The 8,843-nt window shown below is 41.0% G+C and overlaps 1 pseudogene; it reads right to left on the bottom strand.

The window, feature by feature from the left end:
- Nucleotides 1-392: 392 nt before the first annotated feature.
- Nucleotides 393-713, bottom strand: LOC120225454 (annotated as a pseudogene).
- Nucleotides 714-8,843: the final 8,130 nt, after the last annotated feature.

Genomic DNA, 8,843 nt, shown 5'->3' with positions numbered 1-8,843 from the left:
CAGCAGCCCAGGGGCTGGAAAACGACAGACCTTGCTTGTAAAAGGCAGTAGCCCCTAGCAGGGCTGGGCCCCAGGCAAGCTTGCCAGAAAGCAGGCCAGGCAAGGGTGCAGGAGCCAGGCACTCGTGACCAGCATATGCCCTGCCACACTCCTTGAGCGACTGCTGGGGGCTGGCAACTCTGATATTGGCCCTCGCCAGCCACCTCTTGTCCACTTACAAAGCAACATCCAGCCAACATCGCAGGACTGCCGGGATCACAGTCGAAGGTTCTGGGGCCAATGTCGATTTTACAGGGTTGCAGCCCCAGTTTAGCTTCCTTAATGGAGGCCACACCTTGAGCCTGGGGGTTTCTTCCAGGGTAGGGAGTGCTTATGCCTGCCACTCCCCAGGCTCAAACCTCTTAGAGGATCACAGGAAAATCTGTGTGGATGCGGGGAGGATCCAGCTTCACGATGCCCTGAGGAAGCAGGTTCTTATGCACCCACCTCAGCTTGGCCCGCTTCTACCCATTCCTAGTGACGACTGTCTCCTCGTAGAGCTCATGAGCCGGATCCTGTCCTCATCATAGACCATGGTGACTCGGCGCATGAATGCGAAGGGGGACACCGGCCGCACCAAACCTGTCTCAACGACTGCTGACCTCCGGCCGCTGCCCCTCCGCCGCTGAGGCGAAGGGCCTCAGGGCCGGAGCTTAGGAGCCGCTGGCGCCCATGTCAGGGCCGCAGGAGCACGGCGAGCCCGAGGTCGCCTCCCTCTCACAGGGCCGCGGGCGCCACCACGCCCCGCCTCCGGCCTCCGCGGCTGGCCTCTTCCACCTCGCAGGGCCGCGGGCGCCGCCTACCCGACTCGGGCCACCGCTCTCTGGGGCCTCCACTCTGCCTTCCCCCTGGAGGCCATTTTCATGAAACTTTTTTGTGTGTGTAAGTCGTCATTCTTATTTGTGCTCTTCTTGCCAGGTTTGCAAAACACCTCATATGTTGAAACAGTGGTTAGGTTGGGGCATCACCAAAGGATCCAGGCCAACTGCCCCATCAAGTGACTTTACTAGTGAAGTTTCTTAAGTGAATTCACTTGTGCAGGACACCCTTTTATACGTAATCATCAACCACTCTGTAGGTTCAACCTTTTGTAAATGAAGGAAGCAAGAAGTCTTATTTCTTGCCTGAAGACACAAAGCAAGAGATGAAGCTGGAATTACAAGTCAAGGCTTCAGACTTTACAAATTTAGCTTTATGTAGCTATGCCACATTCTGGCTATTACTCTGGTTTTTAAGTTCAGGGCTTTGGGACACACTGCTTACACTGCTAAAACCAGGCGGAGAGGTTTCCCTGGTACCTGTCACATGATAGGTACTTCATAAATGTTTTACTGAAGAGAGAAGTTTGAATCTGTTAAACCGTGTTATTCGGACTATAAATAGGTTTTATTCACATCTCTTGAGTTACCCAAACATAACTGATTCTTAAGCTGTATTTGAGCTTGCCACTGACAAGGTGTAAATAGCATACATTATCATTATGGAAATTACAGTATGTAGAGTTTTGTGAGACAAAGTTACCTGAAAGCAGTAGCAAACCGGACCTATGGCCACTGAGAAAGAGCTCTTGACTTTTTCCCTAAATTGCATACTGAATAAAGTCACAAAGAAATGAGTCTCTTGCACAAATATAAACTAATTAAAAACACCTCATTGGCTGCCACTGGGTAGCTAGAAACCAAGGTGTCATAAAGTTCCAGAGCTGATTCCTTTATATATTTCTGTACAGTTGTTAGGATTGATATAGGAAATAAAGACAGGTTCTTTCTCCAAATTCTTAGTCTACACCAATGACTAGAATATTGGAAGCCATATTTTAAATTGAATAATGTATATTTATAATACCTGAAATTGCTTGGGAAATAATGTATACTCAAATAGTTGTTAAGGTTTTTCTCCCTGGAGTTTATACATTAGCAATTTTTTAAATGTTTATTTATTTTTGAGAGAGAGAGAGAGAGCGCGCGCGTGGGGGGAGTGGCAGAGAGAGAGGGAAACACAGAATCTGAAGCAGGCTCCAGGCTCTGAGCTGTCAGCACAGAGCCTGACACGGGTCTTGAACCCACAAACTAGGAGATCAGGACCTGAGCTGAAGTCGGACGCTTAACCTACTGAGCCACCCAGGTGCCCCCAATTAGCAATTCTTTCTAAACCTTGTAGTTCAGTACCAAGATGGGAATTATATACAATGTAAATGAAAAATATACATAGTTTGATTTTTAAGGGAATTTTAGTTGAATGAAAATGTGGGCATCCTGCGCTGGCTGGTTGCATCATAGTGAATTTAAGTTTATTTCAGTGAATTTCTTGTTCACACCTATGACTTTCTAGTGGTCTGTAGGTATCTGAAAGCAGGAATGGTGATAACCTCAGTGCAGTGCTTATCAGAGGACATTCTTGAAATCCATGAAATTTAGGATGTGGAATGGAATAAGAGAATGTGTTAAATTAGAGCTCTGCCCCCTGAGTTCTGCCAGGTGCTCTCTGAGAGGTGTGCCTCATGACTCAGCTGCAGCACATCGTAACCCTCAGGAGTATGGGGAAGGAAAAGTCAAGAGCCACTACCTTGGTCTGAAGAGTGTCTCCTTTTAGCCCAGGTACAGGCTGCCAGGCTCAAATCCTGGCCCATGGCTTACTGCCAATGTGCAGTGCATAGGACACTAGCACCGTAAGTGCTCAGTACTGTTACTGTGAGAAATAAGGAGAATATGGGGTTTTCTTACTAGAACCACACAGTTTCAACTTAATTCCTACGAATATGTATGTTTTTTAAAAAACACAACAGTATAATATAGTCCACTTGAATTTTTCTTTGATTTTGACCTGGAAATATCAAAACTTGCTAGAGTAGCTTTATTTGATTTATACAAATATACACATGCAATTCTCATTCCATTATACATCATAAATATAACCAATTCAATCCGAAGGAGTCCAAATTTAGCAAGAATGAAGAAATCAGAATTTAATGACTCAGCACACAGGTCAGGACATATTTACTTTAAGAGAGTGTTGTTACTTACTAAATCTAAGATAATTTCTAAAATGCTTCTGCAACTCAATTTTTTAAATTTCTTGAAATAAATTTCAGATTTATACAAAAGTTGTAAAAATAGTAAAAATAATTCCTATGTATTCTTCACTCAAATTCCTTTAATGTTAACATTTTCTCAAGTCTGCTTTTATCATTCACTTAAATGTTTTTTTTTAGTCATTTGAGAGTAAGCATAAAACTTGCCCACTATAAAACTTGCCTACTTCTTTACCTGGCTTTGAGTCTCTGACAAAAGTATTGAAAGTGACAGTGGCTGACTCCCTTGTGATATAGCAAGCTCTGAATAAATAGCCCTACCTTTTCTCGCTTGGGTGGCCTTCATTTATTTCCACATGTAAAGGCTCATGTAATTTGCTCTTTGAAAAAAAGTTAATGGGCACCTGAATGGCTCAGTCAATTGAGCATCTGACTCTTGGTTTGGGCTCAGGTCATGATCTCGCAGTTTGTGAGTTCGAGCTGCCACATCATGCTCCATGCTGATAGTGCGGAGTGATGGACTTCTGGGATGATGATGGGGTGGTCTGAAGCCGATGAATAAACAATTCTTGAAGATGTCTTTGGTGCAAAAAAGTGATTTTATTAAAACACAGGGACAGGACCTGTGGGCGGAAAGAGCTGTACTGGGCTTGAGACGAGTAACTGATTATATATCCTCCAGTTGGGAGAGGGTTAGGGATAGAATAAGCCTCTAAGGAATTTCAGAAGCAAGGCTTCCAGGACCTTGAGAGGCTAGGTGCTGTTAAAAAAATAAAAAATGCCATTTATTACTGTTTAGTAAAACCTCAGACATGAGACCCTTCAGACGTATATCAGGGGGCCATAAGTTTGGAGTATGATTGCCAACATATTATCTTGAAGGAGTTGAGATAAGGAAGTTTCCAAAGGAATTTTTATATGTTAAAGTAGACTTACAGTGTTATACCCAGATCACAGTATCCTCACCGACCAGAGACCACCAGGGAGACCGAGTCATGCATGCAAAGGCAAAGGGCTTTATTACGGGCTTAAGCTCGGGCTCACAGATTTCACCAGCGCATGGATCCGTGCTGAGAGCCTCGAACAAGGGCAGAGTATATGGGGTTTGAGACGGGAGAGTTACAGAAGTTGTGACATGGGAACAGTGATCCAGTCATAATAATTCAACATCATTGACAGCAGGTTTGACCATACACATTGTCTAGAGTATTCGTTACTTTTGGCGGGATCCAATTACAACATTTAGAGTACCTTTAAATTCAACCAATCACAGAGCGAGCGTAGGGTCTTGTTCGGCGACTAACAGGTTAACTTTAACATTAGGTAACAGGGTCCTATCTATAGTTTCTATCTCCAGGCCTCTCCCTCAGTAATGTGGAGGGTGGTCGCTGGCCTTTCCTGATTGGGTGTTGCAAGGGTGGTTTCTCCTGCCTTGGGCAATGTGTAACTGCCTGATAGTTTCAGGAAAGCTGAAACTCAGGCCTTCTAGTTCAGAGGGGAAACTTAAAGCCTGTCATGGAGTCAGTTTGGTTTAGACGTTTAGACTTGTGGCCTTACAACAGGATCCCGGAGGGTCAGAATAATGTTAAGCCAAGATTCCCTTTTACTCTCAGCAAAGTGTCATCATTGAGGCAGCTGAGCTGCTGGGTTTCAAGGACTTGTCAATGGGCTGTAGGCAGTAAGAAAATTTAATTTTTCATTTGCCTTTGCTTCCCGCATCATTATGGCAAGCACTTGAACCCCTTTCCTTTGTTCTTGGGCAGTCAACAATGTCCGAGAAATATCACACACATCCCATCTGGTGCTGTCAGTCTGTACTTGCCTTCAGCTTGCCCCATGTTCTCTCATCACTTGGGATTCTCTCTCTCTCTCCTCTCTCTGCCTCTGCCCTGCTTGCGTGCTCTGTTTCTCTCTCAAAATAAATAAACTTTTTTAAAAAGTTAAATTATGCTATTTGTCTCTTACTACCTGTGTAATTTAATGGGTTCATTTTTATTTTTTTTATTACAAAAAATACAAAGGCAAGAGAGTCCTACACATATTCTGGGGGTTGAAGGTTATGTGAAAATATTGCGTATTTGTATTATAATTTAAAAACACATACATATATTTACACTCACATGTACATATATTTAACCAGTATACATGTTCATATATATGATGCAATTATTTTGTAGTAATCATGTGTAATTCAAAGATATTTCATAAAACAGAGCTATTTGTAGTGAACTCAAACTCTTCAAAGGGTCAGGCTCTTTCCTCCTGGCCCTTTCCTCTGAGTGACCTTGAAATGTGAGCTTGCACAAAATGGCAGGTCATTCACTGCAAGCCCCTGTGTGCAGCTCAGTGCTGCCCCCCGGCGATGCTCCTCTTGGCTCCGCAGCGCCCTTTCTGCATTCGTTCCTGCCTTTGACCCCTTAGCTTTCCCTCCTGTCTCTACAAGCCTCAAGTGCTATCTCCCATTTCACTGTAGTGCCTGGCTGGTTGCACGACACCTTTTCTTCTTTGCAGTCTCCTCACATTAACTTTACAATAGTGGGCTACTTTCTAAAAAGGGATAAGAGTTTGTGTATAAGGAAGGTCCCAGACTTCAGTAATGTTTACTATATTACCACCTGAGAGCAATTAGACTAGATGGGTCCCCTCCTTTGCCCCAATGAAATAGCATCAAACCTTTAGGTTGAAATTTCTAATTAGAAGAAATTTGCTGCTGATAAAATTCAAGTCTCAGATGCCCTCAGATGCCCTATTGCTTCTCCTAGCATGGACTCCCTACTCTTCTAATGGGATTTCAGAGGGAGAGTGTGCCATCTGGTGTCTCTCAGCACTAAGAACCTTGAATGCACAGTCCTTAGTTGGAAAAGTATACTGTAATATAACAGTTGATTAAAAATTTTTAAATCAGTTTGAAAATTGCATATAGCGTCTGTCACGGCAATTTCTAGAAGCTATCTGATGTGGTTATTTAAAATAGGGCTACAGCAAAAGATTTCCTAAACATTATAGTTAGTTTACTTCTTTGTTATCAGAGACATTCTGAACATGTGAGAGACTGCATTGTCAAACTTAAGCTCAGCAAAGCTGTATTTTAAAGTCTCTTCTCCCTGAGCCATTGAACTCTGGAGAGAGCTAAAAGCTCTAGAGAATTAAATAAATAATTAGTGAAACACTCCTCCTCACAACTTTTGGTACTATTACAGCAACGCAATATTTGACTGAAGATTAAAATTTAATGACTGTTTCTCATAAGACTCTTGAAAATTTTTTAAAAAGGATAAAATAAAGATAGGTAAAGAAATAAAAATTATGGACAATCATAGAAAAAAAAAGTATATACTTGTTTACTTACTCAGTAAATAGCTACAAACATTTATAACAATTGTGCCTTATGACCCAAAAAATTCTCTCAGTCGCTTTGTCACAGACCCTAAAATTATGATATCATTCATGCCTGCAGTTTAACATTGAAGGTTGCTGTCAAAATGCAAAATATTTCTAAAGGGTTATGCATCGGGACACCTGGGTGGCTTAGTCGGTTAAGCGTCCGACTTTCGCTTAGGTCATGATCTCGTGGTTCGTGGGTTTGAGCCCTGCGTCGGGCTCTGTGCTGACTGCCAGCTCAGAGCCTGGAGCCTGTTTCGGAGTCTGTGTCTCTCTCTCTCTCTCTCTCTGACCCTCCCCTGCTCACGCTGTCTCTCTCTCTCCTAGAAATAAATAAAAATATTAAAAAGAAAAATAAAGGGTTATGCATCAAACCACTATGAAATGTGAAATTTTATTTTGTGTGAGTATCTAAGTTTAGTGAGACTTCAGAAGAAAAAAATGCCGGGTGAGCAAGTTTTCAAGTATGTTAAATAATTTGTTTACTAATTCTCAATATCTGATTTCTAGATTGTAGATAATCATATATAAACTCTAGTTCTTATAGACAAAGAACAGACAGTTTAATAGGCTATGAATGTGGAGTTATAGGCACTTTTCAAACTAATTTTACATATTTATGATTCTTTAGTGTGAAAAATTTTTGTCATGTTAAATTATTCTATTGCTTAGTTAGTAGCTGTTATGAAAAAACAATAGAAATTTATCCACCAGGAAAAGACTAATTAATGGTGTTGATAAGCATGTTTGATTAAAATAATATTTCATTTTTACATCTTGTATCTCCTGCATATGAAGACATGAAGGCTCTCAGATAAACTTAAAAAACAACCACTTTTAAATTTATTTCTTTAATGTATGCTTGAATGTTTTGAAATATTTATGTTCACACTATGTACTAAACTTTTGTGCTTTGCCATTTAAGATTTTTCCCTTTTACACAGCTACTTTTGAAATCAAAAGACTTCGGAGATTAAAAGGGAACACTCAAAAAAGGATTTCCATATACTGCTGAATAACAAACATCATGTATACAGATGGTAAATACTGGAGGAGGAGTCTGAAAGAGGCCATGTGTGATTAGTTGGAAATCTTCCTAGGAAGCTATAGTTTAAAGAAAATTTTTTTGGAGCAATTTTATTTGCCTATTAAAATTATTTTTTAAAAGTACAAGGTAGGAGCACCTGGGTGGCTCAGTTAAGTGCCCGACTTCAGCTCAGGTCATGATCTCACAACTCTTGGTTTTGAGCTCCGTGTCTGGCTCTGTGCTGACAGCTGGGAGCCTATAGCCTGCTTTGGATTCTGTGTCTCCCTCTCTTTTGGCCTCTCCCTCACTCCTGTTCTTTCTCTCCCTCACTCTCTCAAAAATATGTAAAATTGACAGCATTTAAAAAGAAAGAACAGAACAATCTGGTTTAAAATTTCAAACAGTATCAAAGAATATGTAGCAAAACATGTTTGTTTGTTTTTCCACCCTCTTCCCCAGAATGTTCTTCCTACAGGGCAACCAGTTTAACAGAAGGTTTGAAAATAAAGAGGAATTAAATTTTGTGGAAGAGAGCATTTGGAAAGAATAGAATGTGCAAAATTTGAAACATGAAGATATTGCCAAGATTTCATGTCTGATTAGATTCTGAAAACGTAATCCTTGTATCACTAGACTTGATGAGGCTCCACGCTCAGTGCAAAACCCAATGCAAGGCTCAATTTCACAACCCTGGGATCATGACCTGAGCTGAAATCAGGAGTCAGACACTCAACCACCCAGGCGCCCCTTTAATTTTTTATGCCTAGCATGGAGTTCAAACTCATGACACCAAGATCAAGAGTTGAATGCTCTACTGACTGAACCAGCTGGGTCCCCCAACAATTTTGTCTAATTAAAGGCAAGATAATCTTATGGCCAGAAGTCACTAAAGGTCCATTTAAAAAATTATATTATTGGAAAATAGTTTACAAATAATAAATTTGTTTGTGTTTCTGGGCACACTACTAAACATTCTCTGAGTGTTCATGTGCACCTGAAATGATACCACTTTGATATAAGAAGTGTTACTATAATCATCTACTATGTAGTACACTTTATTTTTTACTAAAATTCTAGGGAGGTTTTCCCTTGTGAAACACAGCCAACCTGTCCTCTGATTTCCCTGATCATGACCTAGTACACAATCCTGTGATTTTCTCAGCCAGGTAGAAGTAGAAGGAGTTCCCATGTTTGTGGTGATTAGAAGTTAATGTACTGGGTCGTCAGGATGCATGGTGGTGATAAGACTTTTCTGAAAGGACCCTATACATAAAATCTTGTTGTCAGGTCTAGATTTCAAGCATGTTCTGCTAGTTAAAAATAAATAATTTTAAAGGAGGAAATAAAAAATGCAGAGAGATGGAA

The sequence above is a fragment of the Hyaena hyaena genome, unplaced genomic scaffold (genome assembly GCF_003009895.1).
Source record: "Hyaena hyaena isolate Hyena2069 unplaced genomic scaffold, ASM300989v1 scaffold_1428, whole genome shotgun sequence".
NCBI lineage: Eukaryota > Metazoa > Chordata > Mammalia > Carnivora > Hyaenidae > Hyaena > Hyaena hyaena.
Note: the sequence above shows the minus strand (reverse complement) of the source record. Positions and strands in the feature narration are given on the sequence as shown.